Source organism: Pituophis catenifer, unplaced genomic scaffold, assembly GCF_029215685.1.
Source record: "Pituophis catenifer annectens isolate HBS135680 unplaced genomic scaffold, rPitCat1.0.hap2 SCAF_5, whole genome shotgun sequence".
Lineage (NCBI taxonomy): Eukaryota > Metazoa > Chordata > Lepidosauria > Squamata > Colubridae > Pituophis > Pituophis catenifer.
In genome coordinates this window covers 22,142,347-22,155,209 of record NW_027256885.1, presented here as the reverse complement: position 1 = coordinate 22,155,209, position 12,863 = coordinate 22,142,347, and positions in this window count along the sequence as shown.

Sequence of the window (12,863 nt, the reverse complement as noted above, 5' to 3'; positions counted from 1 at the left end):
AAAAGACTATGGAATTGATTTTAACTAATTTACATTTTTAGATTGTGTGAATAATTGGACTTTGAAAAAAAAATGGCTGGTACTTTTGAAAGTGCTGAAGGACTATTATTACATACACCAGCAAATACACCAATAAGAGTTATAATACATGAAATTTTTGAGTCACAAACCACTGCTTTACTGGAAAGTCTTAAAGGTTTTTTTGATGAAAGTTCTCAGGAAGAGGAAACTGTTTTGACTCAAAACATGGAGACAAAGGAGAATATAGTATTATTTCAAGGCTTGTTAGACAGTAGTGAGCTGTTGGAAGAAGATGGGGCAGAAATCCAGTTTAATGTGACTTTGGATAAAAAGGATGTTTTCCAGACCAAGAGGGGAAAGCAAAGGAATCTGGAAGAGTTTAATCAGGAGGACTTGAGAAGGATTTATGGGGGTTTCAAATTAAATGAAATAACTTTAAGAAGACAAAAACTTTTAAAGAGACATCAACCTCAAATCCAAATTTTAAAATTCTCGAAAATAAAAGCAGGAGGAGGAGCAATGCTGAAGAAGAAAGAATTATCGAAGAAAAAGGACTGGAAAAAATACAGAAAGAAGGGAAGAACTGAAGATTAATCTTTTTTGGGGAGGATTTTGGCAATAGGTTGAGAAGCTTAATCAAATTTGTATTTTTAAAGTTTATTCTAAGATAATAATATAAAGGAAGTGTGTTATTACAAAGGTATATGAGATAAAATGTTTAAAGTTTTAAAATGTTTAATTTTATGAAGGATTAAAGAGGATAAATGTCTAATTTAGAACTTTATTAGGGAGCAATGTTGATTGAGGAAGAAGGACCGGAAAAAATATGGAAATGGTTAATTAAAAAATTAAGGGATAGTTTCCTGAAGGTTTTGAAATTTATATTTTGAGAAATGAATTAAGAAGGTCTTATTGATGCATTAAGAGGTTTTTAAAATGTTTAATATAAGATTATACTATTTTAAAAGGTATAGGTGATAAAATGTTTAAAGTTTTAAAATGTTTAATTTAGAATTTTTAATGCTGAATAGTTAGAAATTGACAATTGGTTTATGAAGGAATAAAGAGGATAAATGTTTAATTTAGAATCTTATTAGGAAGCAATGTTGAAAAAGAAAGGTGTTTGAGGGATGAAAATGAAACTTATCAGTGTTTGTTAACGCTTGTATATTGTTAAAGTTATTGGATTACATACCAAGAAAAAGGCTTTTATATCCAGGAAGAAAGAATTTAATCCAATTGATTTTGAGAATTTACAAAAGGGAGGTTGATGAATTTGTAAAAGAGGAGTTAAAGAGTGTGAGGGAGTTTTAAACTTTGTAGTAGGTTAGTATATTTTAGCTTTTGCTTGTTAAATGTTATACCCTGTTTTTGCTCTGGGAAGTCGGGGTGGTGGTGGGGAGGGGGGGATAAAATTGTTGAATAGATAAAGGTACAAATATAAAAGTAAATGTGGGGAAAATGTTATAACAAATGAAATGATAATATCAAGATATGATAAATATTGGAGGAGTAAGAGGAAAAAAGATATATTCAGATGATACACTGATTGATTGATTGATTGATTGATTGATTATATATTGTATGTATGCTTGTTTATAAAATAAAAACTTTTTAATAATAATAATAAAAAAAAGAAATGAATACAGTGAAACAAGAAGCAATTCTCTCAACGTTGTTTTCCGGAAAAGAGGCCAAGAGCCGTTGCTGGTCTTTTAAGCCTTATGGGAGGGGCCAATCATCTCTTGGCTCTACTCCCGAGTCGTCCTCTCTGCTTTATCTGCTCCTGCCTTCTGGCAGCTCTTCTCATACGTGCACTAGGAACAGGCTCCTCCTGTTCCTCTGCCTCTCTACTGTCAGCCTCTGGAGGCTCCGAAGTCCGCACATCACTCCCCGATGGCCCTGGCCCCATCTCTGCCTCCAACGCAGAGCCCTCATCCGGGCCTTCCCCAGCCTCCAGGACTGGCCCATGTTCTTCCTCAGCCTCATCGCTGTCCGACTCCGCTGCCAGCTCCGCAGGCTGCTGGTGGACCACAACAAGTGAAGGCCTGTGTTTTATACTTCTCTTTTCTAATTTTTAACCCTTTTATTTCCTTATTCTCCCTTACCTGAATCAATAAGACTTCTAATGAAAAAAATAAATAGGAGGGGAGATAGTGGACATCCTTGCCTGACTCCTTTATTTATATTTACTTTTTCTGTTAGGTCTCCATTTACCATAATTCTTGCTGTTTGATTTAAATATATTGCCTTAATCATTTCTATAAATTTCTCACTGAATTTCATCATAGTCAATTGAGTGATTAGGAACTGCCAATTTAGATTATTGAACGCCTTCTGTGCATCCACCAATATTAATGCTAGTTGTTTTTCAGGGTGGGCCTCATAATACTCTTAATATATTCATTATAATCCTTGTATTATATTTTATTTGTTATTTGGGTAAAAACCCATTTTGGTCCGAATGAATAATTTTGTTTAATATTATTTTAAGTCTTTCTGTCATTATTGTCACTAAGATTTTATAATCGGCATTTAGCAGCGAGATTGGCCTATAGTTTTGGATATGTTGGTTTCTTTTGGGATTAAGGGCACCGGTCCACCGGACCCCCAGGGGGAGAGCCTTCTCTGTGGCAGCACCTGCCCTCTGGAATGACCTGCCCCCTGAGATACGCACGATATCAGACCTCCGGACTTTTCGTCGGGCCCTGAAGACACACTTGTTCCATCTAGCTGGGCTGGCTTGATCCCATCCTCTCAGTTTTTTAATCGAATTTCGGTTTTAATTGGGTTGTTTTAAATTCGGGCCAAAATTATTTAATTGTTTTTTTAAAATGTTTTTAAATTTTATATGCTATGTTTTATCTTGGCTGTACACCGCCCTGAGTCCCGCAGGAGAAAGGCGGTATAGAAATATAATAAAATAAAATAAAAATAAATAAATTAATGTTATGTAAACCTCCGTCCACGAATTTGGCATTTTAGCTCTCTCTAATACCTCATTGTAAATTTCTAACATTATTTCCTCTAACGGTTCCTGAAATTTTTTATATACTTCCGCCGGAATTCCATCTGGCCCTGGTGTTTTATTATTTTTTTGTTTTTTAATTGCCTCTTTCAACTCTGTTAAGGTGATTTTGTTATTCAACATTTCCCTGTCTTCCTCTATTATATTTGGCAATTTCCTCTCTTGTAAATATTTTGTAATATTCTCTTCAACAATATTTTCTTGACAGTATAACATTTGAAAATAATTTTGAATAATTTTTTTTTCCGGTCGATCTTGTGATGCAAATTCCCTTGTTCATCTTGTAATTGTTGTATCAACTTTTTGGCTTTTTCTTTTTTCAATTTATGGGCTAACCATCTTCCGGGTTTATTTGCTGTTTCAAAGTATATACGAGACCGCCTTCTGCCACCAACAGCCTCCCACCGGCCAATATGCTCCCACAGAGAGGGGCTCCTCAGGGTGCCATCGGCCAAACAATGTTGACTGGCGACACCCAGGGGGAGAGCCTTCTCTGTGGGGGCACCGGCTCTCTGGAATGAGCTCCCCCTAGAGCTTCATCTTAGTCCCGACCTGCGCACCTTTCACCGCGCCCTGAAGACTCTTCTGTTCCAGCAAGCCGGACTGGCCTAATATGAATTTTTAAGGGGTGTGTGTATGTTTTAAATGTTTTAAATTTTTGAGCCATTTTATATATTTGATTTTAAATTGGTTTTAAATTTTGTAATTCTATGTGTTTTAATATGGCTGTACACCGCCCTGAGTCCTTCGGGAGAAGGGCAGTATAGAAGTCTAATTATAAAATAAAATAAATAAATAAAATAAAGTAATTTTGTTTTGCCAGTTTTATATTCCATGTCATTTCCTCCTGTTGTAATATATTAATTTTATGTTTCATTAGATCTCTTTCGTCTATAATTTTCTCATTCTGGGGTTCTTTCTGTAGGGCTATTTCTAATTTTTTGAGTTTCTCCAATATTGACGCTTGTTGTTCCCTTTTCTCTTTGTTTCTCTTCGCCACATACACTATCGTTATTCCCCTCATATATGCTTTGGTGGTGTCCCATAAGTTCTGTGCTGTTGTATATTCTTTCCTATTCTCCTTTAAAAAAAATTTAATTCCCTTTCCATTGTTTGTGTGTAAGATTTTTCTTTTATAATTCTTTGGTTTAAGGTCCATCTCTTCTTTTTCTCCCTACCTTTCCATTTTATTGTTAAGGGACTATGGTCCGCCCAAGTATTTGGCAATATCTCCATCTCTTCTAAATTATTGATCAAATCCACACGTGTGTGGAAAATAGTTGGAACTGTCGTCCTGACAGCTGGATGAATATAAAGTGGCTGAAATATGGCTGACATCAGGGCTGGTGAATCAGCAAATTCTCAAGCTGTGACTGTTCAGGTTTTTCAAGAACTTCTAGACTCTTTTAATTCTGCTCTTTTGGATACAATTGAAAGAGCTTTTTCAAAAAAACAGCTTGGAAAATCATAAGCAGTTGTTGGAGGGGCAGCAGGAAATTACTCAGAGGAGTGTGCTTTTGAAAGATCAAGAGGCTGTCAGGATTGAAAGGCAGGCTGGCACAGTTGAAACAAAGGTTTTGGCAGATGTTTCCATTCAACTGATAGAAAAGCAACAAATAGACTATTGCAAGCTGACAATCTTTATGGCAACAAATTTTGGCTATATGGACAAAGGAATGGACTGAATGATTATACAAGCAAGAAGAGTCGAAATGGGGATTTCAAATTAGAAAATGTGACCTCAAGAAGAGAGCGAGTATTTCAGAAACATCAACCTCAAATCAACATTTTAAAATTCTCAAAAATAAAATTGGGGGGAATGTTGAAAGAGTTTATAAAAAAAAAGGATTGGAAAAAATATAGAAAGAAGAGAAGAACAGAAGATTAAGTATTTGCTCTTTTTTTCTTTTTGGGGAAGGAAGACTCTAGTAATAAACTGAAAAGTTTAATTACATTGGTATTGTTAAAGGCTAATTGAAAATTTGAAAGATATTTTCCTGTAGATTCTGAAATTTGTAGTTGGTAAATATGTGTCTTAATGGTATTAAGAGATTTTAAAATGTTTAACATAAGATTATGTTATTTTAAAAGATATATGTGATAAAATGTCTAAGATTTTAAGATGCCCAATTTTTTCGAAGGAAAGAGGATTAATGTTAAATTTAGAACTCTATTAGGGAGTAATGCTTAAAAAGAATGACGTTCGGGGGTGTGGAGATGAAACTTAGCCATGATTTTCACTGTTTGCAACATTGTTAAAGTATTGGATTATACATTAAGAAAAAGTTTTTTATAACTAGGAAGAAGGAATTTAACTTAATTGGTCTTGAGAATTTATAAAAGGGAGGTTGATGAATTGGAGTAAGGGGAGTTAAAGAACGCGTGTGAGTTTTGAATTTTATAGATAGTTAGCTTATTATAGCATATGTTTGTTAGATGCCATACCCTGTTTTTGCTCTGGGAAGTCGGGGGTGGGTGGGTGGGGAGGCTGGGATAAGGGGTGGGGTGGGATAAAAGTGTTGAATAGAGAAATGTTCTAACAGAAAATTAAATGTGGGGGAAATGTATAAATAATGAAATGACAAGATTAAGAATATTAAGAATGATAGTTATTGGAGGAGTAAGATGTAATGTTTTAATAGAAAAGCAAATGTGGGGGAAATGTAATAATAAATGAAATGATAATATTAAGTTGCGATAGTTAGAAGATTATAAGAATAAATGTACAATTAGGAAGATAATGCAGATAGATAGAATAAATCTGAAAGAAACTGAAAGAAAGTATCTATGATTAGAATACACGAGTTGCTCAGATACTAAAGGAGGAGAATATTCCACAGCAAAGAAGTAAGGAGAGAGGAGGAGAGGGTAGGAAGAGGAAAGGGAGGGAGAGGAATGGAAGAAAGGAGAGGAGGAAGGGAAGGGGATAGGAGTAGGAGAGAAGGTGAGAAGGGGGAAAAGAAGAGAGAAGTGGGGGAAAGGAAAAGGAAGTAGGATGAGGTAGGAGGAGAGGAAGGAGAAAGTAGGAGAAGAGGAGGGAGGGAAGGGAAAGAAAGGAGGAGAAGAAGAAGGTTTGTTGTGGAATGAGGGAAGAAAGAGAAGAAGAGCAACTCCGAATGTAATTAAAATGCCTTATTCTTCCAAACTACTGTATTTTTCAGAGTATAAGACGCACCTTAGTTTTTGGGGAGGAAAATAAGAAAAATGCCTTATTTTAATGCTTTCTTTAAGGGAAACATGTATATATAGGATTTACTATGTATAAGAAAATGTACATTTTCTATTATGTGGGGAGGGGGAAAGGGTGGGGGGGGAGAAAATTGTTTGTATCTCTTATAAAACTTTTCAATTAAAAAAATAAAAATTAAATTATTGATCAAATCTGGGTTCATCCAAGCCATATCTATGCGAGACCATGAGTTATGTGGGTGGGAGAAGAAGGTATATTGTTTTTTCTCTGGGTTCAATTGTCTCCATGCATCTCTTAAATTTAGCTCTTGCACCATATCGAAAAAAGTATTTGGTAATTTTCGTCTTCTGTATTTATTTTCCCTTGTAGTCCTATAATCAATTTTATTATCTGCCACAGCATTTAAGTCCCCAATTATGCAAATATTTTCACCATCTAATTCCATTACTTTCCTATGTAGTTTCTTGTAAAATTTTTCTTGTTTTGTGTTTGGTGCACAAATTATCACTAGAAGGATTTTCTTATCGTTTGTTGTTATTTCCGTTATTAAGATTCTACCATCTTTATCACTAAATATTTTCCTAGACTTTAATCAATCTTTTATACATACAGCAATCCCTCTTTTTTTGTTCTGTGCCAGCGCCGAATGTAATTTCCCTAATTTTGAACATTTTAAAAGATCACTGTGTTTTTCTTTAATGTGTACCTCCTGGAGGTAAATGATATCTGTCTTTTCTTTTTGAAGTCTTGATAGTATCTGTTTTCGTTTGATAGGTGAATTGATGCTATTGATATTTATTGATAGCATCTTTATTTCATCCTCCATCCTATTTATTTGTCTATTGGTCTTAGTCCTCTCCTTGCTCTGTTCTCGGTCTGTGCTCTGGTTCTAGTTCCTTCTCTCACCTGATGTTCTATTTCCTTCTGCTCTCTTGTGTTTTGTTCCGTAATTTTTTCCTCGGATATCTGGTCTTCCTGACTTTTACTTTCTCCTTCCTCTCTACTGTCTTGTTCATCCTCCCCACTTACATAATTATCGTAGAATTCCTGAGCTTTTTCCAGGGTGTCAATCTGGAATTTCTTCTCCTGCCATGTTATTAACATCCCCTCCGGGATTAGCCACCGGAACATAACTCTATATTTTAATAGCTGCGTGGAGAGGAAGTGATAGCTTCATCTTTGCTCTCTTATTCTTTTCGGGATCTGTTTCAACACTATAATCTCTTTTCCTCTATACGTCAGGGGGTCTTCTCTCGTTTTACTGTATGCTTCATCTCTAATTTTCTTTCTCACAAATTTAACGTGTACTTCTCTCGGGAGTTTATGCCTATGAGCATAATTCGTGTGGATCCTGTATGCTTCATCAATTTTGTTTTCCAACTCCAGTTTACTTTTTTGCAGTGGTTCCACCAGAAGTTCAGCCATCAGTTTAGGGAGTTCTTTGCTTTCCAAGATATTTTGAAAGCGGAGATAAAACATTGATTTTTCCATCTCCAGATGTACTATAGCTTCTTCCAATTCCCTATGTTCTGCCACCATTCTATTTGTTGCTATAACTAATTTTTCTCCATCTGCTCTGTTTTAACCTCTACCAACTTTATCTTTTGTTCGTTTTTAGTTATCATCTCCTGCATTGTACCAATCTTATCATCTAGCTTATGTATCTCCCCTTTAACTTCTCCCATATTGTTCTTAATGTCTTCGTGATTAGTTGTCATAACCTCCTGCATTTTAAGCATTGTTTCCTGTATTGCCAGTAGGGTTGACTGCATGCTCTGTAAATTGATGTTAGAGCCAGATTTTTTGCCTCCCAACGCAGCTTCCACAGATCTTGATCCTGAGGGGGAAGCTGTTATTGAAGTTATTCCTCCCCCCCATTTTAGTGACTGTAGTAGTTGTGCTTGTCATTTTGATATTTTTGAAAAAAAAATTCCACAGTACCATATACTCAACCGTGTACTTCTATCCCCCTCTTTCAATCTCTATCCTTCCTTAATTCCTCTAAGTTCTTTCCATACAATTCCTTATAATTGTTGTAATACCTCCTGTTAATTTCTTAATATAGACCTTGGTTAATTTATTAACAATTTCTAACAATTAATTAAGTAATAAATAGTTAATAAAACATAATTCTTAAATACGCTCTTTCTTTCTTAAGATTCAATTGCAAGTATAAATTAAATATATTTCTGTGTTTCTGTATATCTACTACAATGTTATATAGATATTATAGAAAGTAAACTTACAGTTACATTCAATAGTTATACTTCTGACTTAAAGTCCCAATATTCTCCAATATTATCTATTTATTGTACCATTGACTAAAAATATCCAAATATACCTATCTAAATATATATACCAATATAAAGGTAGACAAAAGTTAGTATAGAATATAAATGTTTCAATAAATGTATAGGTATAGGTTTGTAAATATTCCAATAAATATAAATATATGGTTATAAATATTTCAGTAAATATATAAGTATTGATAAATCTGAATTGTTACTTTTTTAGTCTTTTCCTCAGTTGATTCTTTACTAAAACCATGGTTTCCTAAAAGTTCTTGTAGGCAAATATTATGTGTCCCTGTTTGAGTCTGTGGTACCTTCTATTTTACTTCTTTCTCTCTAAGTACAGTATCTAGATCTCCCTGCTTCCTCCAAGATGTCTTCTCTATTCAAAAACTGCAAAGTCACCTCCGCTTTCTATGTCGCCGATTCTGTTCAATCACCTCCAACACATCCAGCACACCCAACACTTTCTTTTGTTTTCCTTTTCCAGAAACAACAATAGCAAAAGTCTTTGCTTCTTTCTGGTAGCAGTAACACAGGAATAAAGATCCAATCCACTCGTTTGCTCCCGCTTACACAGTAGCTTCTTTTCCCTTTTGACAGCTCACAGTCTCTGCTCCCACCGCCGACTCGCTGCTCACTTCACCTCTTGGAGATTCACTTTGCCGCTTCTGTCTCGGGTTGTTTCTGTTATTTCTCCTCTCACCGGTTCTTCAAGCTGCTTTTCACTGTTCTCTCCCTGCTCAAATCATTGGGTCGTCACACCTCTGGATCTGCCATTTCTCATGCAGATTTCTTCCGTGCCTATCCAGAGGGCTCCTCTTGCCAAACGGGAGCTTGCACTACTCCCTGATCGAACTCCAAGGAAACCCCTCCACCTCGCCAATCTCTCCAAGATCCGACCTGCCCGTAAAAGCCTCAAAGCCACGAAAAATCAGGTTTCAACAAGCGGAGCTGCGCTCGCTTGTCCCGCTACAGCATGACATCACCGCTGGAAGCCTCTTTTCTTTGTTTATTTTCAATCCTGCCACCTTTCCATATTTTTCTATTTGTTCTATGGGTCCTGTTAGTTAAGGATCCTCCAAAATAAACACTAAGTCATCTGCAAAAGCTTGCAATTTATATTCTTCTTTTTAAATTTTCATTCCCTTTATTTCTTCATTTTGTCTTATGTTTCTATTCAATACCTCTAGTGTCAACACAAATAGTAATGGCGATAAAGGGCATCCTTGCCTTGTTCCTTTCATTATATTGACCTTTTCTGTCATATCTCCATTTATCATTATCTTTGCTGATTGATTATAAATTGTTTTATCATATTTATGAATCTCCCCCCAAAGTCCATAACCTGTAGTTTCTTTATCATAAATTGCCAATTCACATTATCAAACGCCTTCTGTGCATCCAAGAATATCATTGCCATTTGTTTTTCTGAATGCACTTCATAGTATTCCAAGGTATTCAAAATTGTCCTCATATTGTCTCTAATCTGTTTTTTGGGTAAAAAAACATTTTGATCCATATGTATAAATTCATTTAACAACCTTTTTAATCTATTCGCCATTATTGAGGCAAATATCTTATAGTCTGCGTTCAGCAATGAAATTGGTCTGTAATTTTTAACTTGTTGCAAATCTGTATCTTCTTTAGGTATAAGCGTAAGATATGCCTCCATCCATGAGTTTGGAATCTTTGCTTTTACTAGAAGTTCATTAAATACTTCCAACATTTTTTTGTTGTTGTTGTTGGAAGTATTTAATGAACTTCTAGTAAAAGCAAAGATTCCAAACTCATGGATGGAGGCATATCTTACGCTTATACCTAAAAAGAACCCGAACAGAAAATTGATTTTTGAATAAAACAATTTGGAAAATAACGTGGAAATTCTTAAAAATGAAAGAAACTACCCCAAGATTGATTAAAGGATCGGAAAGGAATAATTAGATCCTTTTTCTCTCCTTTCTCGTGAACTTTAAGAGAAATAAAAAGAGAATGGATAATAAGCCTTGTAACAGAAGTGCTGTATAAACAAAAGCAAAAAGGGAAAAAGAAATGAAAAGAGCTGTTTAAATTTGGACTGAACTACAAAATTGACTTGGTATTCTTAAAGCCAAAAAGAAAAAGAGAAACTAGTTAAGATCGTTAACATACCGAAACAAAATGGATACTTGTTAGATAACCGGAAATTGTGGATTGCAGAGAGACACCATCAGGAGCAAAAAGGAACATTGTAACTTGGTCTGTGTTTTGGAAAATCGTGAACTTTACAGATAATAGTTGTGAGAACTTTTGGGGAGGATCCCTTTGTTTGCAAGCGGCTTGACTTTGGGAGGAAAAAAAAAGAATACTACTGAACTTTTAAAATTGGAACAATATTAACTTAAAAAGAATAAAATGGCACAGGAAATTAGAGAAATGATTAAAGCGATGTACTTTTTATGGAAAAGGGAAATAAGAGAAATAACTACAATGATACATGGGGAATCAAAATTTGAGGACATAAAAAACGAGAAAGAACATTTGCAAGCTGACAAGGAAACAAAGAGGGAGAAGCAAGACACAGAGGCTGGAGATAAAGAAGATAAAGAAAATGAGACCAAATGTGAAAATGTATTTGAATATGTGGATAGTAATAATAAAAAAGAGGTTTTTAAAGATTACATTGAGATTAACAATGAAAGTAATAGGGAGGATAGAAAGAGACAAACATGGAAAAAAGAGTGGAACAGAAAGGATATAAAGAATTTAAATGATTACACTGGGATTTACAGTGAAAAAACACAGAAGAGAGAAAGAGGAAATATAGGGCAGAAGAGAAGAATCCAGAACTTTTATATACAGAATGACAATATTGGGTTAAACAGCGGGCTAAACTGTGGTGAAATAAAAAAAAAGAGAAAAGAGAGAGGGAACAATGGGCAACATAAGGCAAAATAGAAGAGATCAGGATTTTAAGGTGCAGGAAAGAAGGGAAAAGAAAAAGGTGAAAATAAAATTGAAAAGGGAGAAAAGGAGAAGGAAATGAAAGAGGAATTTGAGGTATACACTTAGAACTGAAATGTGAATTGTAGCAAGTAATAATGGTAAAGTATATGATGGTGAAAATGAACTGTACAATAATGGGAATATTATCATTTATATTTTTGAAATCTAGATAATGATGAATTTTCTTTTTTTTGAGAAATATGAATAAGTTTAAAATGTAATAATTGAAATATTGTTAATGGTTTATGGTGGTGTGTATAAAAATGATTAAGTGAGGATTTGAAACAATACATAGGGGAAGCAAGTAGAGGATAACAGTCAGAATATTTTTTAAATTTAATTAAGGGAATTGTAATAGATGAAATAGTGTTAATGATATATTGTGATGAAAGTAGAAATGATTAAGATGTGGTTCGGAGGAACATGGGGAAATTATTTGATGTATGAAAATGGAACTAATTGGAACAGCTATGTTTATATTTTTTTTCTTTCTTTTTCATTAAGTGTTTGAATATATAAATAGAAAAGATACTTATGGAAGTAACCGATTATATTAAAATGTTGGACTGTATTACTTAAGAAAATGTAAGCCATAAAATAAGTGGGCTCACTATTCCTGTAAGAATTGAACAATTGTAACATCATAAATTAATTATTCTGATGATGGATTGGGGTTTAATATAGAATAGAAGGGAAATTGGAATTTGGTTAAAATTAGAGATGAAAATGAAGGGTAAAATTGGCAAAAAATAGATGAAAGTGAACACTATGGCAAAAAGGAGGTATAGAAATGGTAATCTTAGTTGTAAAAATTAAAAATTGTTTAAATTTGTTAACCGGCCAAATACTCTGATCAGCAAAAATACATTGTATGTTTGTGTGTGTGTGTGTGTGTGTGTGTGTGTGTGTGTGTGTGTGTGTGTGTGAAAAATAAAGAAAAACGTTTTACAATAAATAAATAAATACTTCCAACATTACATTAATACGTTTTGAAATGTCTTATATAGTTCTGCTGGTAATCCATCTGGGCCCGGTGTTTTCCCATTCTTTTGTTTTTTAATTGCTTCTGTTAATTCCATCATCGTTATTCTTTCTTCCAATGCCTCCTTATATTTTTCAGGTATTCTAGGTAGATTGGATTTTTCTAAGTTTTGTTTTATCTTCTCTGCAGATATTGTCTCTTGTTGATATAATCTCTCATAGGAATTTTGAATTACTTTTTACTTTTCTTCATTTCTATAGCATATAATTCCTTTCTTGTCTATTAATTGAGTAATTAATTTTTTCTCCTTCTCTTTTTTCATTTTGTATGCCAACCATCTGCCTGGCTTGTTTGCATTTTCAAAAA